Source organism: Ochotona princeps, chromosome 9 (assembly GCF_030435755.1).
Source record: "Ochotona princeps isolate mOchPri1 chromosome 9, mOchPri1.hap1, whole genome shotgun sequence".
In the NCBI taxonomy this organism is placed as follows: Eukaryota; Metazoa; Chordata; class Mammalia; order Lagomorpha; family Ochotonidae; genus Ochotona; species Ochotona princeps.
Genome location: NC_080840.1, coordinates 28,587,173 through 28,614,818, shown reverse-complemented (window position 1 = coordinate 28,614,818; position 27,646 = coordinate 28,587,173). Strand labels below are relative to the sequence as shown.

General features: G+C 38.3%; 1 long non-coding RNA gene across 1 annotated transcript in view; it reads right to left on the bottom strand.

Annotated features, from left to right (window-relative positions):
- The window catches only part of LOC131481088 (uncharacterized), a 55,050-nt gene extending 37,833 nt beyond the window's left edge, over positions 1-17,217 (bottom strand). The window contains exons 1-2 of the long non-coding RNA XR_009246023.1: positions 17,110-17,217; positions 13,467-13,611 (exon numbers count right to left, since the gene is read on the bottom strand). This is a non-coding gene — a long non-coding RNA (uncharacterized LOC131481088). The remainder of the gene's footprint in view (positions 1-13,466; positions 13,612-17,109) is intronic.
- Positions 17,218-27,646: the final 10,429 nt, after the last annotated feature.

The following is a 27,646-nucleotide window of genomic DNA, read 5'->3' as shown; positions in this document are numbered from 1 at the left end:
ACATAACAATATTCACTTGGTTTTTATCACCCTCAACTACTCCCCAAATATTTAATGAAATGTGCATTTTGATGACCATGTGAACACAATTCTCATTCACCAGACCATATGATTTTACAGAGAGGGGCACAACAATGCAGGCCCCAGTGTGACAGATGACATGTCTGAGGCAGGGACACATCAATAGCAGCTCAAAATACAAAGACAGCATTTCTGTACAAAGTTCTAAGACACGATTGAATGAGCATTCATTTTCACCAAAGTTGCAGATAGTCATTTGCCCGAGAATTGGACCCTACCAAACAGGTTCCAAGAAAAGTCTTGTACACAACCTTCCATGTCCACCATACTCAGGAGGAAAACAGCCCCAAGGGCTACCCTACCAAAATACCATACCATACCATACCATACCATACCATACCATACCATACCATACCAAAAATCAGCTGACTCAGTAATTCTTAACCTAAAAAAGCAACCCATAAGGCAAAGAGAGGTAGACTTGTAGCTTCTTTGTTTTCTCAACCATGTGGGAAAATGGTAAATCTCCATTCACCTCAATGACTTCCATCTAAATAGTTCCCAAGAATACAGAGACAAATTTCATTCTTTGTGCACATGCATATTTTTATTAACATTAGGAGCTCTGACTTACAAATCTGCCATAAACAATGGAATACCCTCAGGCATCTTTTGGAGTGTAGCGTCTTCCCCACCTGTCAATATTAAAGGAATATTATTTCATCAAACTCCTGGAGTCACAGAGCAATAAGTGTACCATTAAAATACTATGAAAACTGTTCATATTTATCAATGAAAGCTGAATGCAACTTATTTTCAATACAGTAACCCAGAAAACTTGAAATTGGACATTTTGTTTTTCTGTGTGCCCTAATAGAACCTTCTAAACCAACATGACTTTATGTGAAACCTTGAGAGTTAGATAATTTTTTTCAAAACTACATCAGTAAATTTTAGCTTGACAAACCTTGTAATAACAATGGTGGAATGGCTTAAAGCCACTTTTTTGGATGCCTGCATCCCATCCTGAATCACCTGGGATCAAATACTGTCTCTCCTTCTGATCCAGCTTCTTAATAATCTGTATTAGAGTAGTGGATGACAATTCAACTATTAAGGCCCCTGTCACCCACATGGGAAACCTAATTGGAGTTTGAGGATTCTGGCTTCAATTTGGTGCAGACCAGACTATTCAAAGCATCTGGGGAATGAGCCAAAGGATAGAAAAATCTCTCTCTCTCTCTCTCTCTCTCTCTCTCTCTCTCTGTGTCATACTGTCTTTGAAAAGCAACAAATATAAAAAATGAAAAGGAGAGCAATCTCACATAAATTTTACCTAAATACTTTTTTATAGAATGTTATTTCAAAGACCATGATACACTTACTTTTGTACTCATTTGCTTCACTATTTTCATGTTATAAACTGTTTAACATATATAAAGCAATCAATTTACTTGATATGATTTTGCATATGGATATAAGATAGCTGTGAACACAGCAAACGTTCCAAAAGCCACAAAGTATATGAGCTAAAAAACAGTCCAAGGAAGAATGTACTGTGAAGAGAATTATTATATGTTACGTTGTTATCCTAATAAGCTTAAATCATCCTAAAATTTTGTCCTTTTTTCCTCACAGATTCCTTGAGAAGTTCAGAGGAAGAGTGAAATTCAATGTCACATTTACTGGCATTTTATTTTAAATTCACTACTGTTATTAGTAGAGGTAGAAATGAATTTGATTTTTTTCAAAATGGAAAGCATTACAATCCATGAGGAGTATTTCTACACCCAAGATAAAAATAAAACAAGGGGTTAAAATATAAAAACTTGATGGAGAAATCTACTTGAAAGAGGTGAACTTATTAATTTTTTTCTTCCCGTATGCTTGGTCTATCTATTATGTCTTCTATTTAAATTCAACCTGCTTTCTTGTCTTTAAGAAAAGACCTTCAGGCTCCCTTCTTTTAAAAGGTTTCAGAGAAGTTTTAAGGGGGATTTGAGAGAGGAGATGATTTTGAATAATGGGCATGAAATAGGAGACTGTTTTTAGAGTTAAGTACAGTATGGAAATTTCTATCTTAAAAGCAGGAATATGAAACTATATACTATATGTTTAAATCCTTTCTGACAAGGATAATAGTTTTACATTTTAATGTGAACTTCCTTTTTCTCTCCTCCCCCTTCCCCCTTTCTGGGAATATGACCTTAATTTCTTGTCCTAAGGCATCTATCTCTCTGGGATTTTATGCGAAGATTGACATGGATAGAGAGATGTTAAAAATGTTGCAGAAGGCATTGAAATAGAAAGAAAAAAAGTACATGGTTTATCCAGCTTTTCAAAGTCCTAGGAGAACTAAGTGCAGAGAATGTCATTTTCATGAATCCAAATTTATTTCCTATTCTGTAATCAACAAACAAGACTGCAGGACACTTGTCCATAAAGGTTTCCCACTACAGAGAAGATATCACTGGCTACCAATTAGGCCTAGGTGAAATTTCGGAGGGAAAAAAATGGCACAACAAAAACAACAACAAAAGCCTTTCATTCTAATTTTGAATATTTACTGAGAAAGAAGAAAGTAGTAAGAATTCAAAGTGGTAGCATTAAGACAGCTGGTAGTTTCCTACTTTATGCATAAAAGCAAGAGGAATGCTTCGAGTAGATGGGAAACCTGCACTATCTAATCTCGTATTTAAGAGTGTGGGCAGAGCTCCCTCAAAGACTGTCTTAGATCAAATTAAGGAGCATTTGTTTGAGCACTATAGTCAGTCAAAAGGAGACTGAATAGTTGTCTTCCCGAACAAAATTTCTTTCCAGAATTAGCTAAGTTTAACTGGAACATTTTTGAGAAGAAAAACGCAGCATACTACCAAAGATGAAGAGTGCAAACCAATAAAAACTCTCCCAAATTCCGAAAGTCTACAGTGTCAACAACAATGGGGAAGAGTCCAAGTCAGCCAGAAGGGCTATTGAGTCCAAACAAGTACCAAGTATCCAGGCCACAGATGTCAGCAGTTCCACAAAGCAGCATCACAGGGAAAGAACAATAGTGCGGTCATCTGAGGACCTGGAGACTCTTAGCAAATGAAATGATATCATTTGAAATAACTGCTTAAGAAATTTGGTGAGATTTTTATATATGCTTTTCTTCCCCGTTGATCTGAGGATATCTTGGCCTTAATGGAAGGTTTAGATTAACTATAAAATATTAAAGAACCTGCATTTCTTCTGCAAATTCAGATTGCAATATGTATAAATATGTGACAGGAAGCATGCCAGATTCATGTTCTGATACTCATATAAATTAATTTATATTTAACGGCTAATTGATAATGTTAGTTTTATCTCTCAGTTTCAGCTCCTATAGTTTAAACTTATATTCATATTTTATTATATTATAATAAAATATATATGCATCAAAGACAGTTTTTTTCTGATATTACCCCATGATACAGTTTAAGCTTGTCATATTTTAGATGAACTATAGATAGAGTCCCTGCTGCTTACAAGCTCACAGTGCCATGAATGAGTCAGAATTCATAATGTGCACAATACAAAGGCCAAGAATATGATGTCATCATCAAGGACAGATGATTCTAAGAGTAGGTACTTGGGAACTTTGATGGGAAAGCCGCGCTGTACAAAGATGGAGAGGAAGGATAACCACTGTGAGTATTTCCTCAATTTAACAATACAATTTAATCATTATTAAAAAACCATACTGGGAACACTTAAGTGATGTACATGAAATAATTCCTCTTTTTTTTCCTTTTTTTTTTCTTGCTTTATGACACAGTTTAATAATAGGCACTGGAGTGTCCCATCCCTCTCCCCAGGTTCCCTCCTTTCCCCAGTTTTCTCCCCTCCAGTCTTGAAATAGGTGTCTTTCATGAATTTTCACAAGTCCATCGTGCTGCCACTGAGGTGTCTCCCAGCCATGTAGGAGATTGTCAACCATTTCACTGCAAGTCTGTCCTTGTACTGCATGCATGCAGACATACTTCTCTTTCCACCAGTGAACATATTAATTTCCGCTACACTTTCATTATGCATCCCCTTAAATATCATGAGGGAAAAAATGGTGAACCTTCATCCCCATGAAGTTGACAAACATGTATCAAAGGTATCGATGTGATGCTAGAGTAGTGAAAAGGATGTCCAACATATTCCTGTAAGAATAAATTCTTAATTACACAGAAAGTGAAAGATTTGATTTTGAGTTGGGCATCCAAGTAATGGTACTGTGATTAGCAAGATTCACAATTCACAAGGTCAAGGAGATCAAGCGAGGAACTCATTGAGAATCTGTCTCACACTTCAGTTGTGAATTAAAGAGTTCTTTACATAATCCATAGTTAGAAACAAAGAATATGATAAAACATATGAGTCAGGAATTGGGATGATAAATTGCACAAAAGAGAGGGGATATTAACAATGACATACTTTGAGTCTGGTTAAGGAGGGAAATGAATGTAACTCTTCCACATTTAATATTTAAAATAAATCATTAGGGTTTAGATTTCTACAATCAGTTCCTTTCAATATCTGACCAAATCTAAATATTGTATTTGAGTACTATCTTTACTGTTTATAGTTGCTTGAGAGGATTTCTTTTCTTTTTTTTTATAAGATTTATTTTTATTTTCATTACAAAGTCAGATATACAGAGAGGAAGATCTTTCGTCCAATGACTCACTCCCCAAGTGACCGCAACGGCCGGTGCTGCGCCTATCCAAAGCTAGGAGCCAGGAACTTTCTCCAGGTCTCCCACGCGGGTGCAGGGTCCCAAGGCTTTGGGCTGTCCTCAACTGCTTTCCCAGGCCACAAGCAGGGAGCTGGATGGGAAGTGGAGCTGCCGGGATTAGAACCGGCGCCCATATGGGATCCCGGGGCATTCAAGGCAAGGACTTTAGCCGCTAGGCCACGCTACCAGGCCCAGAGAAGCTTTATTTTCTTAACCTCACTTCCTTTGCCTACGAAGGAAAGAATTTTTAACAGAATTGTGTAGACTCCGAGGAAGCATAAAATTATATTATAAGCATTACCAAATTTCTTATTTTTATTTTCCTTCCAAGGAATCTGGATGGTCAGTAAATACCTCAAGATGAAATTTTGTAATAGGGAGGGAAAAAGAAATTAGATATGATCTAGATATTTGAAATGGCTGTGCTTTGTTCTTACTCTCAAAAACCATCATAAAATAATAAAGTTAAAATAGATTACAACTAGAATAATGAAATTCACAAGGCTGGCCTTTAACCAGTAGCATGAAACCAGGTTTATCTTCTTGGGCATTTTGTTATGCCATATGACTGTTTCTTCACTTCTGTTGGATACTTCAAGGTTCCATTCTAATAGCTTTTATGTGTACAAATCTCAGTGATATTTGAATGAATAAATTAAAATATTATCAGGTTACAGTTTCACTCTTTCCTCTAGGTGCGTGTTCAGAATTTTTCCATGTTTCAAGAGTATATGAAAAGCTAAAATGTGATTTCTCCAAGAATTCTTCCAGCTAGGAGTGACCACACGGTACAGTTACAACCATGGCAAAGAAACTGAACTTATTACCAGTGTTCCCAGAAAGGCAGCTATTTTGCAGGTAAAGTGGGTAGGTGCAGCTAGAATCTTCTCAGTTTTCTTTCAGCCTGAATTCAAGTGTGAACCCTGAAATTAAAGTAGTCTTCTTGTCGCCAGGGTCAAAAATGAGGATTCTTTAAATGGAAAAGGATGATAAAAAAGATGACTGATGTTAGAAGACGTTCTTGAATGACTTCACCACTCCCTATTTCCTTACTTCTTTATTCTTACTGAGTATTTCTGTTACTTAGAGTCAAAAGTATTACTAGCTGGTACAGGGAGCAAGCAAAAAGAAGCACAAGTTTGCCATGCCTTAATTAATAAATAGCTTGCATTTTACATTAAAGAATATGTTGAGTTAAAGATTTTAAACAAGAGAATAATCTGTTCAGACTTGCATTTTATAATAGTGACAATGGAAATGTTGTAAAGTGTGAACATTTGAAAATGGTACTACTTCCCTGAGTCAGAACGACCTAAACTCAAAGAAAAGAATTGTAGATTAAGCAAGAGATTAAAATTGGAAATAAAAAGATGAGACCCTCCTCACTCCTCCCCCCCAAAATATTAAAGACCTTGTATCTATTGGGCTTGATAATAATAGGGAAAAGGATAGTAGGCCTTTTCTACATTTGGTGAGAGCAGATTGGATAATACAACTGGACCAGTTGTTTGGAGGGTAATAAATTCCCTTTGGGAATTTTCAGGTGGAGATTCTCAAGAGATGACAAAATAGTGCATAGCTTTATGACTCGAGAGGTACCTGCTCTGGAGAGATAAATTGGGGCTCCATCAGCAGAGGTCAAGGCCTTTGGCTTTAGGGTGGATAGGACAAGGAAATAGAATTTGAAGAACAAGAAAATTGTATCATAGATGATTATAGCAAACACCAGTATTTCAAAGAATAAAATGACAAAATACCATTGAAGGACAAAGGACAGACCAAAGGGAGCAGAGGAAAACCAGAAGGGAAAGGGATTACACACACCAAGGGAAGAGAATTTACAGAAAGAGACCATGGTCAACAGGTCAAATTCTGCTGTTAAGTAAGTGTTAAATGTTAAGTGAGATAAGAATGGAGAGTTGGATTTAGCAACCAAAAGATTACAGGTGACCTTGGTGGCAGCGGTTTCAGTGGAGTGTTGGGAGGCAGAAAGCAGACTTTACTGGGTTAAAGAGTTAAAGTGAGCAAAACGTGACAATGAAAATAGGTCATTCTCTTAGGGGATTTGACTGAAAAGAGGCAGAAAGAGGGAGTGACCAGAGGAGGGTACAAAATTTTCAGAGAATTCCAATGTATAGGTTGTAGGTTAAAAGCTATTATAGAAGTAGAAATTAAAAATAACAAAGATAGTGGATAATTGATGGAGTGAAGCTCCCAAAAAAGCAGAAGGGGTTAGGCTCTGGCATTGCTGGAGAGATTAACTCTGGGAATGAGACATATATTTTTGATTGTGATATCAGGGAACTGGCTAGAGAGACTTAGAACTGATTTGAAGGGCTTTAGTTGGCACTCAAATACTCATGAATTAATTACGTTTATGGAAGGAAAGCTTCTACTCATTTTAAAACTAAACTGACTGGCAAAGTCTCATGTAATATGAGCATTTGTAGCGCTAATCCTAACTCTGACTCCTTTGCTGGAATTTCTTTGGTGTTTTCCATTCCTACTCGCAACAGTGGAGATATCTAGTCTCTTCATATCATTGCCAGCAGTTGGTGTTGTTATTATTTTTTCTTTTATCCATTCTTATAAATGGGTAGTAATACCTCTCTGTTATTCTAACTTACATTTGCCTAACAAATGATTCTATTGAGTATCTTTTGCTGTACTTGTTGGCATTAGTTAAGTATCTGTTAAGGTCTTTTGCCAAGTCTCTTATTTTTTAACTATGAAGAATACTTTGTGTGTTTTAGATATAAGATCTTTGTCAGATATGTGGCTTGCAAGCACTTCTCATCTGCAACTTCTGTTTTCATCCTCTTAGCAGGATCTTGCATAGTAAAAAAGTTTTAAAGAAATATTACTTATCAGGCCCTCCTTTATGGATTGTGCTTTTAAAGTCTAAACTAATGTTTCTTTGATTACTATTTGATCTCTAACATTTTCTCCTCCTTTCTGAAAGTTTTATTAGTTTATAATAAATATTATGTCTATGACCCATTTCAAGTTTATTTTTGTTAGATATATGGTTTAGGTCAAGGATCGTTTACATTTTTTCTGCCTACAGACGCTCTATTATTTCTGCTGTATCATGGCTCGAGCTGTGTCTCACATGTTTTTGTCACACTGGATTTTCATTTTTATTCTTTTGTGCAATTTATTTTACTGTTTTGGATGTCATACATTGCATTGTTTAATTTCCTAATGTCTAGAATCTCTTTAGGCATCTTTCTGTTCCTGATGTTTAATTCTGTAAGCTCAAAGATCATAATCCATATAGTATTTTTATGTTTCTGGAAGTATAGGGTTATATTAGTGGATATCAACTGCACACTTCAAAAATGTGTATTCAGACCTTTTATATTCTTGCTGATTTTCTCTCAGATAGTTTTATTAATTGCTAGTTTTTCAACAATAATTTTGGGTCTATTTCATCTTTCAATTTTCTTGATTTTTACCTTATATGTGTTTGAGACTCTAGTGCTTGAATAAAAAAATACTTGGAATTGTTGTTTCCCTAGTGAACAGTTCCTATGCTCATTATTTAATGTTATTCTTTTCTTTCTAATAGTTCTTGGGTCTGAAGATTATATTAATTGATATTTATAAAGGCACTCCTACTTGCTTTTACTTTTAATTATATCATTATGTTTGAAGTAAATTTCTTATACACAGGATATTGTTATATTATGTTTATACTCTGCTGTGCAAACTATGTTTTTTTAAGTAATATATTTGGACTTTACACATTTAAGGTAATTATAAATATGCCAAATCTTACCTTCTTGTGGATTGCTGATTTTGATTGATATATAACATTTTCAGTACATTGTTTGTCTAGTCTTCTAAGTGGTTGTTCTAGGTAGAGAGGTACAGATTTCAAAATTATCACAGGCTACTGATAGTAACATTTCAAATTCTCAGTATGATAGACCAACACTTCATTTCCATTTTTTATCTTGTTCACTGTTTTGTTTTTTTGTTTTCAACAATTTGTTTACTTTTATTGGAAAGACAGATTTACAGAGAGAAGGAGAAACAAAGAGAAAGATCTTCCATCTTCTGGCTTACTTCCCAAGTGGCTGCAATGGCTGGAGTTGAGCCGATGGCAAGCCAGGAGCCAGGAGCTTCTTTCAGGTCTCCCACGTAAGTGCAGTCCCAAGGCTTTGGGCTATCCTCTGCTTTCCCAGGCAAAAAACAGCAAGCTGCCTGGGAAGTGGAAAGTGGAGCAGCCAGGACACAAACCAGTGCCTATATAGGAACCCTGAACATGCAAGGCAAAGGATTTAGCCAACATTGGGCCAGTCCGATATTTTTCACTTTTTAAATATGTCTCAAGTACCTTACTACACTGGGCACCACCTCACATGTTAAATTTTTTGTTTCAACTATGTTTTAAGAAACTTTGGAGCAGCAGAACAGTCAACCCACCATTTTAACATTATTATTTTGATGTTATATACATCTTTCTGAATTTCTGAGCCTTCTTATTATTAATCTTTTCTTTCAGAACTTCCATTAGCCATACCATAAAAAAAAGTCTTCTAAAAACAAATTATCATGGTTTGCCTTCATCCTTATTCTTTTTCATTTCTAAAATATAATCTTTGTCAGATAGAGCATGTTGGCAGTTCTTTTCTTTTATTCTGTGACTGGTTGTAACCCTTCCTCCACTTGGATTATATAGCTACAAATGACAGCTAGCTCAATGTCCTTTGAACTAGCATATCTCTAAAATACTTAAATTTTCCATTGACTAGTGTTGTGATATTTTTCTGTATCTTCAGGTTTCAGAAACATAATATTGGCATGAGTTTTAGTGTGCTTATCACATTTGGGATTTTCTCAATCTGTTACATATGTAGGACTATGTCTTTCATCAAAGACAGGGAAACTTATACCAATTTATTTCTATGGACACTTTAAAAAATATTTTTCAATACTTTAAAATTTTTTTTCTCATATCTCTTTCTGTGAAATTCAAATGATACAAATGTAGCTATTTTATGGTCCCATAGTCCTATAAAACTCTATTAATCTATTTATTAGGGTAGCTGTTATTTTTAATTCTTATTACTGTATTTTTTATTTCTTTGATTTCCACAGATTTCTTCTTTACAATTTCTATAAAAGAAAACTGCATGGGCCCAGTGTGATAGCCTAGTGGCTAAAGTCCTCACCTTGCACACCCCAGGATCGCATATGGGCACTGCTTCTAATACCGGCAGCCCCACTTTCCATCCAGCTCCCTGATTGGGGCCTGAGAAAGTAGTCAAGAATGGGTCAAAGCCTTGGGACCCTGCATTCGTGTGGAAGACACTGAGGAGGCTCCAGTTTCCTGGCTTCAGATTAGCTCCTGGCTCCAGCTGTTGCAACTGCTTGGGTAGTGAACCATCAGACAGAAGATCATCCTCTCTGTCTCTCATCCTCTCTGTATATCTGACTTTCTAATAAAAATAAATAAATCTTTAAATAAAACAAAACAAACAAACAAAACCCTGCATGATGGACAAATGCCAATCCCTGAAGTATGTATCTAATAAAAAAGAATCACACAAATCAGGGCTTGTCAAAATGTTCTTCCTAAAAAGCTGTATCACTTGACAACTTGTTAAATATGTAAATTCTCCAACTCCCTTCCTGATCTATTAAAACAGAAATAGATTGTTGGACAATGTACCCAAGACTGTTTTGTAATAGACTCTCAAATCATTCTGATGTCTTCTAAAGATTCAGACTGTGTTACACGTTGATCTACTTTGGTAGCACACTATCTATTTTAACTCAGTAGGTCCATTCAGTTCACTTACACTACTACACCCACGTTAGATTACGATATCCTAACATGCTCACAAGAAAGAGCTTTACACTGTGGAGTTCATGTCCTCTGCCATCTTCAGAGTAAAAGAAATCTTTTCCTGGAATTCCTTACACTCCTTTCTCTACTAATATAACCAAGTTCATACGTCAGCACTCTCCTAGGGCCAACCTTGATTGTTCCTGCTAACCTTATTCTGGTCACCATAATCTATAGTTGAACAACCCTCACTACACGCCTTATTGTGTGTGTGCAACAGCATGTAAGTGCCCTTTGGAAAAATCAGGAGGCCTTCAGACCAGAGCCCTTGGATTTGCCCCTTTAAGGCTTCTTTCAGCCCATGATCAGAACCTTGTGCCTCTCTCTACTTTCAGTTCAAGTCGAGGGAGTGGCAAATCACCCTGGTAACACCACTGGTAGCTAGAATATGCTCAGCTTGGGAGACATCTCCAAATTATTATCTAACCCTTCCTTAGAGTAGCTAGTACAGTCTTAAGAACCTTCAAATGGCTCTGATCAGATACCTGGAGATAATATCAGTGACCTTGGGAAGCAGCCAAGAGAAAAAGCACCTCTCTGCTGCTTCAACTCTATGGGTAATTAGTGACAACATCTCTGTGACCTATTATGGCCACCCAAGGTTTTCCCACATTATCTGGTCCAAGCACAAATGTAGCTTGATTGTTGTCAACCATGATTCTAAAAACACTTCATATACATGTTCCCTAAACTTATCAGGGACCACCCATTTTAGGACCAGGGCATCTATTTTGTGTATAGAACACTGTATCATCCCTAGACACACTCCAGCTGGCAACAGCTCTCACCCTGTGTGTCCTCTCCTTATTTTGACAGACTACCACCCCTGAACCATCAGAGGTGACAGCTTTGTAGATAATAAAAAGCAAGAGGCACCAGGGAAGGTGGGGTTATGTAATCCACCCAAACACCAACAGGTTATAGGCCTCCTGCACTCCAGAAACTAAAGAGAATAAAGTGGGGGGGTGGGGAGCATTGAATTTGTATTGTCCTGAGCTTTTTCTACTCTTCTTGCAGTGCCAAGCTCCTAAGCTAACATTGGTTATTGAGTCTCTTAGTAACCTAGGAATATTCTGCTATGAAATTTCTATACAATCACAAGGTCTTAAAAATATATTGTATATTCTATAATTTGGGGCTAGATGATAAAAGCAGAAATCCTCTCAGGATTTATCCTTATTTGTTATGAATGCTTTGACCTGGTATATGTAGTTTTATAAAATCAGTTCTTACCTTCAGGCACATGAATACATTCTTTTAGTATACTTGCAATGACAGAGCATTTGATAACTTCTATTTTCTGGCCAAAAACTGTGCATACACTTAAAATAATCTTTAAAAAATACGAATTTTGTTATAGAAACAATTGTTTGTGTATATAATTCTAAATAATAGGAGAATGATGCTTTTTGCTTTTTCCTGAAGGGTGTGGAATTATTAGTCTGAAATTCTTTAAGGAGTTCTCAGAAGCCTTTGAGACAACGAAATTTCTCCAGACTTTCCTGTTCCTTACATGTCAATAATACTTTGCTTTTATGCTGCACACCCCTAAGCACAACCACTTTTCACCCGTAAAAAATAAAAATGGTATTCTTGGTTTGAAACTTATTTTCTCAGTTCTTTTACTCATTTTAAAAATCATCATTAAACTTACAGCTCTTCACTAAATATGGAGGGTCTCCATGGTGCCGTTTAAGAAGTTAATACACACCAGTTATCATCAGGGTTAGATTCTCTCTTTTCTCTACTCTCTACTATCCCTGAGGCATTAGTTCACAGAAAATAAACAAAATTTTTAAAAATCCAGTTTTTATTTTTTTAATATTAAGACTATATTTTCTGGTGTAAAGTATCTTTATTTTTAAGATTAATTTATCTTTTTTTTCATAAGCTAAGTCATATGAAAAGCTGATTCTACTTTCCTAAGAAATCTCCATACCATTTTCCACAGTGGCTGCACTAATTTACAAGTACATACTCACCAACCATTGCAGCTAAGTGCTCTCCTTTCTCAATATCCTTGCTAGCATTTGCTACTCTCTTTCGGATTTTAGCCATTCTGACAGGGGTGAGATGATATCTCAATGTGCATTTCCTTAATGACTAGTGATGTTCAGCATTGTTTCATATATTTGTTGGCCATTTGTAATTCTTTCGAGAACCATTTATTGAGATCCTTTCCCCATTATTCATTGGATCGTCTGGGTTTTTTTCTTATTGAGTTTTTTTTTTTTAAGTAGCTTATAGATTTTGAACCAAGCCTTTGTTGCATAGGTGGCTTACAATTTTTTCCCCATTCTACTAGATGCTCCTTCACTCTATTGACTATTTACTGTGCAGAAGCCTCTGAGTTTGTTCTCATTTGTCCAGGTTTGTGATGTTTCCTGTGCTTTGGAGGTCTTGTTCAAGAAGTCATCTGGCACACCAGTGTCCTGGAGTGTTTCCTCTAGACTTTTCTCAAGGAACAATAGAGTCCCAGCCCCTGCTTATGGCCTGGGAAAGCAGTGGAGGACGGATCGAGCCCTTTGGCCCCTGCACTCATGTGTGAGACCTTGAAGAAGCTCCTGTCTCCCAGCTCTGACTGTTGTGGTCACTGGCAGAGTGAACCAGCAGATGAAAGAGTCTCTCTGTCTCTCTCTGTCTCTCTTTGTCTCTCTCTTCATCTTTATTCCTTCTGTCTCTGTAACTCAGACTTTCTGAGTAAAATTAATAAATCTTAAAAAAAAAAGGACCCACTTTCTGTTTGCTGTTGTCAAGAAATTTACCTGGCCTTTGGCGCTTGATAATCTGATTTGTATGTGTCATTGTGGATCTCTTTTATTTAATTTATTTGGAATTCACTGAAATTCTTGCATGTGCAGATTTATGCTTAGCTCCACAACTGCCACAGCTAAGCATCTAAAGCCAGAAGCCTCTTCCAGATCTCTCATCGCAGGTTCAGGGTCCATCCTCCTCTGCTTCCACAGGCCATAAGCAGGGAGCTGAACTGGAAGAAGGGCAGCCAGGACACGAACTGGCACTCATATGGGATGCTGCACTTAGAAGCAGAGGATTAGTCAGTTGAACCATTGTGCCAACCCTGTGTAGTCTCTTTATCAATGTAAATTTAAGCAACTAATATTTTCTCCTGACATTTCTGATTATTGTTGAGCTCCTCTAAAGAACTATTAATTTAGTTACTGTGTTTTAGCGCTAGAAAGTCAAATTATTTTCTGTGATTTTTATTTCTATTTGATAAGATTATGTCATTTTACTATTTCCTTGTTTTGCATTATTTTCTCTAATTTAAAAAAATTCATGGATTTTTATTGGAAAGGCAGATTTACGGAGAGAAAGAGAGACAGAAAAAAGGTCTTACATCCATTGGTTACACCCAAAGCTGGCTGCAATGACCAGAGCTGAGCTGATTTGAAGCCAGGATCTGGGAACCTCTTCTGGGTCTCCCATGCAGGTGTAGGGTCCCATGGTTTTGGGCCATCCTTGACTGTTTTCCCCAGGCCACAAACAGGAAGTTGGATGGGATCCTGGCATGTGCAAGGTGAGGATTTAGCCACTGGGATACCACACTGGGCTCTATTTTCTCTAATTTTAAAATATATTTATAATAATTTCTTGAAGTATTTTTCCATTAAGTATGATATCCGAGCCCTTTCAGTGGCAGCTTTTGTTGCCTATTTTTTCTTTAAAGTATGTGGGTTTGCTGCTTTTAAATATACATGAACATACTGTTTCTTGCATGTCTCAAATATTTTATTTTTTAATCGGGCCTTTTAGATAATATATCTATGAATACAGATCCACTTCTACTCTGGGTTTGCTGTTGCTCTTTTCTTACTTTTCAATGACTTGGATAAACTATTCAATAAAATGTATAATGTGCAGCCTCTTAGACTCTTTTCAAAGGCTGCAAAATTGGATGTGTACATAGCCACTCTTGAATGAAAGTGGCATTAAAAAATGATCTCTTTGCTTGTCCTTCTCCCTGATCTCCTGGTTAGGCTTCTAGGCTTTCTGCCTACTTTTATCACCCTAATCGATTAATCTCCCTTGACTGCTGGTTGATTTCTTGACATTGTACTAAAAATAGGGCTCAAATTGCCCTTTTGGTCAGCTATACCTGAGTTCCTTGATGGAGGTAGCATTTGAGGTTCATCTTTGTACTTAGTTCTGGTCCCAAGAGTACTTGTTTTAGCTGACTTTTCCACCAAGCTTTCACTGTTCAACTTTCAGCCTGAGGTTCAGTTGGTAACTACCACTAAGCTATAAAACTCCTAATTGCTAACTCTATATGAGTCGGCACACTTTGAACTTGCAATTTCCAAATCTTCGATCCAAATAAAGTCAGTTCCTTTGGAGATAACCAAGAAACTTTGCATTCTTTATTTTTTAGCATAAATTCCTTTTATTTTTAATGATGTTTATGTAGTTGGGAGTGATACATGCCCATGTGGCCCATTAAGTAGGGTGGGGAGGGTCAAGAAATGGGGAAAAGTGGATGAGACAACTGCCTGCAATCTTCTTTTTTCTTCCTGTATCTGGGAAAAGTAGAGAGATAAGGGAAGAGGGCCATTCCTGTATACAACCACATGGAATGGGGGACAGCCACCCAATGGCATCCCAGGCTCCCTGATGTGGAGAATGTTCCAAGGATATTGCTTAAGTCATTTCAATAGTTCTGAGATGCTGTTGGTTTCATTGCTCCAAGGTTGAGGAAATCCTTCCAAGGTTCATTAACTGACATAGTCCATCCTAGAGTCTTGATTTGCCCAGATACTGACTGTCAAAGTTTGAATGGAAGAGCTGTTCAATTTGTTCTGCCTTCCATGGTACCAGATGTCCTCTGTAGGCCTCAGTGAACTGAACTTCATGTCCCCCGTAAGCATCTGGAAATTCCATCAACTGAACAGGCCCCAGCAACCATGGAGACCCAGTTCTGACACAAGTAATCCACAGTCAAACCACAGATCCTATGATTTTCCCTGTGATTGGAGTTCTGAATCCAGTGATCTATTTTTGTTTTTGTTTTTGTTTTTGAGGTGGAGGAGTTCCTCAAATAAACCTCACTAGAAGTGACCCCAATATGATTCCTATATTTGCCAGCCTGTAAGGAGTCCGGCTCAGTTTGTCTCCCACATTAGCCTACACATACACACACACACACACACATTGCTGGTCACCTGGTGAGTCTATCCCCAGCCCCATCTCATAAGCAATCCGATGAATACTGCAGCCCAGCCTAACCCTGCCACCACACATTCAGGCTTCTTGCATACCAGTGTGGGAACTGCAGCCTAGTCAGAGGGACCCTCGCCCCCGGCCAATAACCTCCACCAGGCCTACACCCAGCCCTGGTTCCTGTGCATGCCAGTATTTGTGAGCAGACTGGTCCAGTCTGTCTTCCATCCCATTAAGCTCTTATACACATCAATGGGTGTTGGACCCTAGCTCAGTACAACCTACCCTACTATCCAGCCCAAATTCATACTGGTGGGTGCTGCCACCTGTTTAGCCAGGGCTGCCCCATGGCCTGTGTCCCATGCTTACAGATAGGAGCTGCAGCCCAGCAGAGGGGTGCCCAGTTTCCCTACTAGGCTCTCTCTCAGCCCTGGATCTTGCATTTTCAATGTGGTTCTATAGCCCGAGCACCTGCTGGCTGATTTTGTGGCAAAGCCCAGCCAGCCTTCACTTACTCTGGCTCATGCATGACCCAGTGGATACAGTCACTTAGCCAAGCCTGGCTCTCAATCTAAGCCAGCTCACATGCATTGCAACAGGTGTTGTAGCCCTACCCAACCTGGTCTGCCTCCAGTCCCAGCTTTCATACTCAGCAGGAGGAGCAGTGGCCCAGCAGGGAAGCCCCCACATATCCACTACTGGGCTTGTCCCCCAGAAACATGTTTTTATGAAATATCTCTGCAAAAGGAAACATTTTTGATGTTTTGATGAAAATACCAGGGATCCTACTCTTCCAAGAAGAAACTGGTATTTTATGAGTAGGGTTTGGGAAATAGACAATAGCCACTAGATTTCTCAAACTGTTCTTATTTTTGAACTTCTGCGTGAGTGAGCTCAACTGGAGTTGATTAGGGCCCTGATGTCTTAGCTTGCACAGTATGAGTAGAATGCCTACTCAATTAGAGTCAATAGAGGAAAGAAGCTCCAGATTTCTCAACCACTCTCTCCTACCAAAAAGAGCTTCTATTACATGAATCTGAGAATGATAGTATTAGCGTCTTGCCTCTTCCTTCCACAGCAGAAATCAAAGCTTTAAGCTAGAATCTGATACAGAACACTATGAGTTTGTCAACAACTACTAGTAGCAGAAATTCTTTCACTAGTGGGTAGGTGGTAGGAGGGGCTAAGTGGGTCACATGTCACAAAGGCTCTCCGGAATACATGTTTTTCTGTTTTATTTATGTCTTTAGGACAATTTCAGAGACTGTACATGGTGATGCATACACAGGTGCACACACATAATACTCACCAGTTATGCTTGTAGAAGTAAGAAGAACATTCATGAAGCTTCTCACATGGGCATTGCAGAAAAGCCACCTTAGCCTTGATTGATTGTCTTGTTTCATAAGAATTCCTGACTTAAAAAATAATGAGAGGGCCCGGCAGCGTGGCCTAGCAGCTAAAGTCCTCGCCTTGAAAGCCCCGGGATCCCATATGGGCGCCGGTTCTAATCCCGGCAACTCCACTTCCCATCCAGCTCCCTGCTTGAGGCCTGGGAAAGCAGTTGAGGACGGCCCAAGGCTTTGGGACCCTGCACCCACGTGTGGGAGACCCGGAAGAGGTTCCTGGTTCCTGGCATCGGATTGGCGCACCGGCCGTTGCAGCTCACTTGGGGAGTGAATCATCGGATGGAAGATCTTCCTCTCTGTCTCTCCTCCTTTCTGTATATCCGGCTGTCCAATAACAATAAAATCTTTAAAAAAAAATAATGAGAAACATTTACTCTTTCCTTTGGAATTCAGGCAACTAAATATTCAGAAATATGATTGCCTATTCATTTCTGGCATAAAAACAAAAGATCTCTCGTGCTTCACAACGGAATAATACAAATAAGCCCTGTTAAGCCACCACAAGTGAGTAAGTACATAAAGAAGCACAAAAATGGTCAAGTCTTTAATGAGATGCCAATTTTCATTCTGTGTGCATTTTCTAGAGGAATAGTAGCAAAGAGATAAGTCGTACCTTGTCTCACAACCCAGGGAAACTCAAGCAGAAGCTTGTGGGTATCAGTTCCCCAGTTTTGTTCTAAAAGTAGTGACGACTGTCAGGCAGAATTGCAAAGACACTTTAAACGTTCAACATGAAATATTTTGCATTTTCTGGTCAGGTGGCTAACCCCCACATTTGTAGTCAGAGGTTTCTTCTTACCAAGATTTCTCAGGAAACAGTAAATCCGTGGGTGAAGAATTAAATCCCAATGCTGACATGTTTTCTCTAAGATGGAGGCTAATGGACCTATCAGTGAAGTAAGACGTCCAGGGCAATCTCTGTTGTTCAGGGAGAAGGACAGATAAGAGAATAAACAAACAAAATAGACCTCTAGTAAGACAAATTCAGACGATACTTCTTTATAAGAAAAGCCACAAAAATTTATGTTATTTAGCATGGTGATCACTTTGAGTTTCCATCAGAATTCCGTGGGGACTAATATTTTAGAAAGGGGCTGGAAGATAGTAGAGGAAGACATAGACAATGCCTCTCATGTGGCTTCGTACAGGCAAGGGAGTCATGGTTTTGAAATGCATCTGTGGGTGCAGTGGATTAGGCCAAGGATGACAACACTCAGAAGTGAAACATGAGCTGGGACAGCTGGGTGGCAATGAGTGGACTGATTTTTAACAACTGCACAGAATGCTTTGGACAAAGGCAGATTTCAAAAGAAGCTTTCTGCATAAATCATTGCAGAAGATCTTGCACTTCTCTAAGGTAGTCAGAATTCAGTCACAGAAACAGAAACCACACTGGCTACTTTATTCAAGATGATGTTAAGAGATTGGTTAAGCAATTGCAGGTTAAATAATGGAAGTATTGGAGCACTGGCAATGCAAAATGGGAACACTGACTCAACACAGAGATAGTAACTGCAGGAAACAGCTGCCATTGCTATGTCTGCCCCTCCTGCAAGGGAGATTGGTTGGGATTATCGAAATCTAGAAGCCTAAAGCAAGACCTCTGGGAAACTGCCCAGAGCTGTGAGGGGCTAACATGTCTTGTATTGTGCCAGCATGTTTGAATCAATGAAGCTAATTATGAAAATAGAAGAATCTGAAAACTCGAACAAACTATTCTTGAATTAGGGAGAAGAGCCCTTCATAGGGTGGCACTGGTGTGAAGAGCAAGCAGATGGATAGAGCAAGTTCCTGCTAACCTCCCTGTCTTAGCTTTCCTTCAAGGCCCACATCTGACCATCGACCACATTTAACAGCAAGCCAATTAGTGACAAAGAAGTAGAATTTGCAGGGTATCAACTCCAGCAAAACAAAGATCACTAGAAATAGGTGAGTTGAAACTGAGAGAAAACTGTTTAATTACTGAGACATTCCCATTAATGGGCCTGTAGAAATAGAAATAAAAATGGTGAGGTTTTTTTGTTGGGTTTTTTTTGTGTGTGGGGGGGGAGGCGGCAAACATTGTTTTGAATTGGCAACAATTGTTGGAATCAGGTTCCGGGAAGTGTTCATGGTCAGATAACCCTCAAGATATCTAGATATTAACATTTCCAGGATAACTTAATATCCCTGGACCCAACAGCCTCACTTGAAAAAGACATAGAAGACTCCTAAATGTGGTATAGTTAACATGATATGATTAAGAGTCATCATTCCCTGTCAGTGGAATTTTATGATTGCTTAGCTAGAAAAGCACATAATCAAATGAAATGCATGATGGGCTATTTTTCCCCCAGAACATAACTTTTCTTACAATGTCTGGTTCCCTGTAGACTGACTAGATGAAATGTAAGAGGGCTTGTGAAGTTGAGGCTTATAGTGAACCCTCACATGTATAAATCCCAATGCGTACAACTGAATGCTTACACCAAACTACACACAGTCCAAAGAAGTTTAGTCTATATTAGGATGTGCTGATGACAGTACTGGTGGTTTATAAGGATATTGTAGATAATGCCAAGATGACCATTCAACAGCACCAATCCAGCCTCAGGAGGACCCTCAAAAGGCTGCCTAGGCTTTCTTGGTTTTTCGTCTGCCTTCTGGTTCTATTGCCTCACCTGTTTGGGGGGACTTGGGCTGATCTCTGTGCAGTTTAATTATCCTCTGACAACCTACAACTTTCCCTTCACTAATTTGTTATCTTTGTCTCTCTAGTTCTCACAGTTTCACAACCTGGGCCTCAACTACTTCTTTGTACTCTCCATTAGTCCCCTATTTTGCAGATAATGGCCCTGTCAAATTTGGGGGCTAAAAATGCACTTTTCTCCACCTCCTCCCCATTCTAAATTAACTTCACACAGTTTCCACCTCCTATCAGTCTCTGGAGTTACTTCCTCAGTGGTGTCATCAGCATCTCCCTATTGATCTCCTGTTTACTAGTCTCCAGTTTCCTCTCTTGTGTGTCTTATCATCATGCAAGTTTTCTTTCCCAACTTGTCTCTTGCAGACATTAATCAGATAACTCGGGCCAAACTGCTTCTTTCCTTTCCTTCCTCATGCTGTCACCATCTTTTTCTTATCTTGTGTCCAAGGCCTTGAGATCTGAACACTTGGTCAGAACTGACCTCTGCTGGCTCAATTTCAACATCTTGATCTCTATCCATTAGCCATGAGAACACTTATTGCAGCTGGAGATGTGGTCCTTCCTCATTCACAGGTTTAAGGAAATAAACCAAATTCCATTAAGACTGAAATTATTCTACTTACACAAAATAGCTAAATAAATGAGGAGTGAAGGTATATCTAAAGGATTTGTGTTTAGAGCACATTCTCACTGAAGATAATGATTTAAAAGAACTGGGCATTGCTGAGGCCAACATAAAAGCTCAACTGGAAATCTTTCGCCTCCAACAGCAGTATCCAATATGGGCACCGATTCAAGTCCCAGATGCTCCACTTCCAATCCAGCTCCTTGCTTGTGGCCTGGGAAAGCAGTTGAGGACGGCCCAAAGCTTTGGGACCCTGCACCCGCGTGGGAGACCTGGAAGAAGCTCCTGTCTCCTGGGTTTGGATCAGTTAAGCTCTGGCTGTTGTGGCTCCTTGGGGAGTGACCCAGCAGATGAAAGATCTGTCTGTTTGTCTCTCTTTCTTTCTGTTAAGCTGCCTTTCTGATAAAAAGAAAGAAATCTTAAAAGGGGGGAGGGCATTGCTTCATTGCTTTGGCTTCATGGACTTGTTCTAAAGAGATACCTGCTGCTTTCAGGTTCCAAGGACAATTTCATTTGAGAAAGATTTCCATCAGGGATAGTACAATCTAGGTCTTCGGTATAGTCGATGAGAATATGTAATGATATTTACTATTTTTATAAACTTATTTCTCAGATAGAGGAGGGATCCTGAAGCACTGAGCAAGGGCTAGGAAGCAGTGAGTAAGTAGGCTGAAGAGACTAACACCTAGGGAGACTGCACATGCACAGGCAATAACAGTGACTGCATGGTTTTGAAAGGTTTAATAGAAAAAATACATGCACTAGGCAAAAGTATTATGATCCCATAGGATGGAGATCAAAATAGGAAGGTTGGGGATGGCCAGAAAAGGTGCCACCTGTGGAGACACTCCAAAATTCTAAAGGCTAACTGTAGACCTGAATCTCTGCAGATGCAAAGGACACTGGGAGCATGAGGAGTCAGTGCTGCCAACTGCAACAATCTGGGTCATTACCAAAGAAGCAAAGAAAATGTGGAAATTTGGGAGAAGTTCTACTGGACGTGAGTAGGCCTGACACTCACTCAGTAACGATTCGTTGTAAGAAACAACTCTTCATTTGGTTAAGGTTCCAATTTCCTCTATACAAGTGGAGAAAATGATAAGTGATATGAACTGAATTTGCAGCATTATGCTCTATAAGTCATGGAAAGGCCATATGACATAATGCCAGATTACCCTTCTGAAAAACAGCTGCAATGCCAGACCATTTTTATAGCATGTGCAGTAAGTGCCATGACACTGACCAAAGTATTCAAGCGTTAAAAGGACTACATTTCCTTCCTCCCTTTCTTTTTCCAACCTAGTATGGCCTTGTTTTCCCATTTTGTTCTCACCCAGAATGGGAGCTTTGCCTCCATCCTTCTTGCAATCTTCTACCTAACAGAAAACTTAGTACAGAAAACTTAATATAGACAACTCCAGACTATTACCAAAAATAAACCTCCAGGAGAGTTACTAACTCATGTCGCACATTCCCAAATATTTGCATTAACCATGTATTATAAATAAGTATATTGATCACCATTATTTTATTTTCATCTTCTTCAATTCTGTAGCTTGAATTTGGCATCTTATTTGTTTTGTTTGATTTGGTTACTGTCCTTCCATTCTTTTCTCCAGAAAGCTTACATACTGGTGTGCTTAAAACTCTGAAATTTAGGAGATACCTTTTTTGTTTCTTGGTTATTGGTTATTCTTAGATAACCAAAAGCAAACAAACAAACAAAACAGGTAAGTAGCAGCTTGGCTAGCTTATCTGTTTCCTTGAAGAATGAAGATATTACTTCATAATTTTCCAGCTTCAAATAATGCTGATGAGAATTATGATGTTAGTATGATTTGTTTCATTTTTGGGAAAACTGCTATCTGCAAGATTAGATATAAAAATTGTTTCTAGTATATGCATATGTGCCTTTTCCATGGAAGTCAATATGGTCTTTTCTTCCTTGTGCTTTTATATTAGTGTTCTCATTTGTTAATCTAGTTATCAACAGTAAACATCCATTCCTCCAACTTATCTGAAAAAAGATAACATTGTGAAATTAAATGTTTTGCCACACTTGCCTCTGCCTAGGCCCTATCTTTTTTTTTTTTTTCTGTTTTAGTGGCCATTGGTTCCTTTCCAGATATCATTTCACCGGATTTAGAAGCTATGTATTCTAAACGAGCTTTTATTGGGGAAGCAGGAGTACTTGTATTTGGCAGCTGATTATCCTTGGTACCCATACATAGGATAACAGTTGTCCTTTTCTCTCCCCTTATTTGGAGGTTTAAAACAAGTTTGGTCCTGAGGTCCCACTCAACTATCTGGAAAAAATAGTATCCCACTTCTCTGGGTATCTCATAGTCTACTACCTTCATGGGACTTCATTTCCCTTCCTGTCCTCTTCCTTGGCCTCTTAACCAAGTGTATATTTAGTGTATATCTAGACCAGTTTATATCTACACTGGCTAGTTTTTCTTGGAGGCCAAAAATTGTTCAAGGTCATGTTCCTTCAGTATATGCTATCTTACATACCTTAGGCAGTCCATTAGTTCCAGATTGTTGCATTGCAGTGTTACCAAACATTAAGCAGTCTAAAACAATGCAATCTACCATTCCACAGTTTCTAAAGAGAAGTAATCTGGGTACAGCCTAACTGGGATCTTTATAGGACTACATGGATACTTTGGAGAGATTTTGGAAAATGGAATAACAATACCAGTTTATTCTGCTACCAATGTCTGAAATCCATGCATATACAGACTCTTCAAAAAGTAAATGGAAAAGGCATATTATGAAGAAACAAAGCATAGACTTAAAATGTATTTTGCAACAGAAAAAAACTTATCATTTAATTCCAGTTTCCACAAAAGTTTTGAAGTGTCCTTGTGTAAACAAGGTGTCCATCAGGGCCTGGTTTTTCATCAGAGATCAACTGGAAATGGTTCTCTTTCCAAATCCAGCTTGCCTGTTGGCAGCATTCAGCTCCTCACAGTCAGCCAATCCAGCCCTCAGTTTCTTACTGCCTGGCTCCCTCTATGTGACAGCATGCACATGGCAAGTGACTTCATTAATGTCAGTAAAGGAAGCAGCCTCCTTCTGAGACAGGTTTCACCAATGCTGTACACAGTTGGCCCTCTGCACCTGCCAATTCCACCAATCATAGACCAAAACACTCAGAAAACAGATTGCATCCATAGTAAATACAAAAATTTTCTCCAGCATCATTATTACCTGAACAATAAAGTATAGCTTCTTTTACCTAATATTTATTTTGCCTTAGGTACTATCTGTAATCTGGAAATGAGTTAAACGTGTGTCCTGTTCATGTGCAAATATTATCACATTTTACGTAAGAGACTTGAGTATACACATATTTTGGTATTCATGCATTTCAGCATCTGAATCCCCTATGGATAACAACGAATAACTGTCACATGACTGTTATGTACAACCTGTTACCTTTATTAGATTCTAGGTAACTAGCAACAATTAACCGTTTCTGGCAACAATAAGGAAGATAGCACACAGAGGTATGAATGCTATGCCTGGGCATCACACAAGCTACCCTACACTGTGTCCTCCATGGTCATTGATCCTGAGAAAGAGGAAAACTACCTCATTTCCTGTGTTTCTCCAGCCTGGTCTCCCCCTGCCTTATCAATGCTTATAATCCGGCCACAGTAAACAAAAGGCTTTCACCTCTGTGACTTGATCACTACATCAGTTTACCATGTCCAAAACTTTATATATGCCCCTCTATCTTCTGAGATCATTTTCCTGTGCCTGGGAACTTTCACCGTTCTTTCACGTCACAGTAAACACTATCACCTTAAGAAAACCTTCCTTGATCTGTCTTGTCCAATAGAGAGGTTTCTTTCTGTATCTAAAAGACCTTTCATGTTTTGCTACAATTACCTCTGCATATTGTAGGAATATGACTGTGTTTTAAAAGATTTATTTATTTTTATTTGAAAGCCAGATTTTATGCAGAAAAAAGAAGAGATCAAAAGAAGGTCTTCTCATTGCTGGTTCACTCCCCCAGTGGTCACAATGGCGAGAGCTGAATTGATCCAAAGGTGGGTGTTGTAAGCTACTTCTGGATCTCCCATGAGAGTGCAGAGGCCCAAGCACTTGGGCCATCCTCTGCTGCTTTTCCAGGCCATCAACAGGGAGCTGGATCAGAAGGGGAGCAGCCAGGACACGAACTGACGTCCATAAGGGACAATGGCACCACAGGGTGGAGGGTTAGCATTCTTTGCCACTGTGCCACCCCCCCCCCCATACAGGAACATGTTTTTTTGATACGGCAACCTCTTTTATTAGACTAAATACCATGAGACAAAAGTGCAGTTGTATTTCTCTATCAACTGGGACATTTTTCTTGCAAATAATGGCTGCATATGAGCTGGCTTAGCAAAGGAAATACTCAAAAGACAAGGAGTATCCCAAAACATGAAAGTCAAGTGAGGCTCTATGGCAGAAAGGTCAGGTGACAGGGTAGTCACAGTAACCTTGGATGCAGGCATAAATTAGGAACCACAAGATTATACGCTACAGAAGAATCAGTGCTGTTTTTATCCATTTAAGATAAATCACTCTGTTTAAGATTCAATCTCAGGGAGAGTTCTATTGAACCAGCTTAGGGCACATATAAGGAAATCAAAGGCCATTCTCTCCAAGTCTGCTTCTTATGGATAACATGTGTTTTTCAAACAAAACTTGAATGCTGTTATCTACAAAACAGATAATGGAGGATGAATAGGCAAAAACAATGATGTCTACTGACTATACACAAAGGCACCCTCGGCATTCATAGATATGCCAGAAATATTTGTAGAATGAACGAACAAACTGGCATCTGAAGTAGACTGTAACTGAATCAAGTTAACTGTACACTAATTATAAAATAAATTCCAGAAATTGGTGTCAGAGTTCTCTAAATAAGAATCAGACTGTACATAGTACAAATCCAAAGTGAAGTACTATAATGTTTAGGGAGGGGACAACATTTAATAACTATGATTCTTTATAAAATTACTAACCTTCTCTATGTCTCACTGTCTTTGCTTTCCAAAAAGATATGATGATGATACCTTCCTCCTAACTAACTGTATAGACTGAGTTATATATAAGAAACCATGCATGGCATAGTAAAGACTATCATATGAGTCTCGCCTTCATACATCTTCAAAATGACCTTCATACATGTTCATATATCAACATGTCTCTCGTTCACGATAAGCAATCCCAGTATTTTAAAATATATACACCTGAGCAGTGATCAATCTATTAGATATTCTGCACTACAAGATGATAAACTCAGGTAAACCGCTCTGCCAAGAAAATTCTGTCTTAATGAGACTTATTTCTGTTTGTACTATATATGTTACAATATAAAAAAATTTATGTGAACAGATTATATAGAGGTAGTCTACTCACATCAATAACACTAGCACAGCAAAAATCTGTACCCATAAATGAAATATTGTAATGGTAGGCTTATCACTTAAAAGAGAAATATTGACAGCCACTACAGACAAATTTTAAAACAGCTTTTCCTTCTTTGTCTAAATGCTCAGAATACATTGGTTTCCTTGATGTGATAAGCCAAGGTTAGATTGCAGTAGAAACTATTGCTGGCAAAAAAAAAATCTATGATATTCACATTTTCTTTGGCAATATTCTACAAAAGGTAAATAACACTTCACTAGGAAGCCTTCTGGAACTCTGCAGGCATGAGAAATCCTAGTGTTTGTTTGTCAAGTACTGTCATGCCTTAGTGTCCATGCAAATTTTGTTTCAGAATCTGCAAATGCTCAAGTCCCAGGTATTAAAAGCCTTAGTGTTGGCATATTGACCACACATATCCTCCTCCATCCTTCATGTCCTCTGTAGAGAGCTTATAACACCTAATGTAACTTAGATGCTCTGTAAAGAGTTTTTTTAATGCTCTACTATTTCAACAATTGACCTAATCTCAATATTGCTATATTTTGATGTTTAGAAAGAACCAAAAGACAAGTCTACATACTCAACACAGACATGGCTGTTTTTCTAAGTATTTTCAGCCCACAGTTGATTGAATTCATAGACTTTAAACCCAAGGATATAAAGGGTTGATTGTACTTCAGGATGCAATTGCTTTCTATTCTTCGTGATTCACACCAAATTTAAAAGATGGGAAATCTGACGATTTAATAAGTAGCATTAAACATTATATTTACAGAAATTTTCAAAGAAGTAGCACTGCAATTGACGTTGTAGTGTTGGCCCTATGGGCTTTGGGTCCCCGAGTTCTGCTTTGCTCACATCCCTCCTCTTGTCTCATTGCCACTTGCATGGAACTACACAGGTAATTGCTTGTTATGCTGAAAAAAATTTAGTGCAGGGTCCAAATACTTTTTGGAATATATTCCAAATACTTTTTGGAATATATCTTTTCCATAAACTCTTATAAGATAGAAGGAGTTAAAATTTTCCACTGAAATAAACTTACACTTAAATTTCCTTTCTTTCAATAAAATTACTGAAGTACCCTAGGGTATACAGTCCTGTATATCCAAAAGATGCAAAGAGGAGTTGTCCAGAAGTCAGGCTTAAGTAAGGAAAGACAGTTGCTGATCTGGTTTGAAAGAGAGGTGACTTATCTGTAATGTGAGACACAGATGTAAATGTAGACACGAAAATTTAGAGACTGAATCTGGACCCAGACATAAGAGAATAAAACAGCGCCTGTAAATCAGCAGGATTGAAGGAACAAGGCGGGGTTGCGGGGGAAGACTCAAAAACGTATGGCATTGCACCTGAAAATTACCGTGGAGAACAAGAACGTCTAGTGAAACATTTTCAGATTCTTCACTGAGCTATCTCTCTTGTAAGATCTGCAGTAAAATCTCATTACTCACTAAGGTTTTTGTTTGACAGAATTCTTCAGGCAATCATTTTCAAGTTTTTGTTCACATTTTCAAAGTAAATGAACAATTATAAAACCCTCGAACAATTTTAGGTCCACATCAGATAATTTTCATTGCTTAAATCACTTCAAAATATGTAATTTATGAGACAATTGACATTTCAAATAGAACTATCACCTCATCCATGTATTGTATTTAATAATATATAAATATAATAGCAGTTTGAT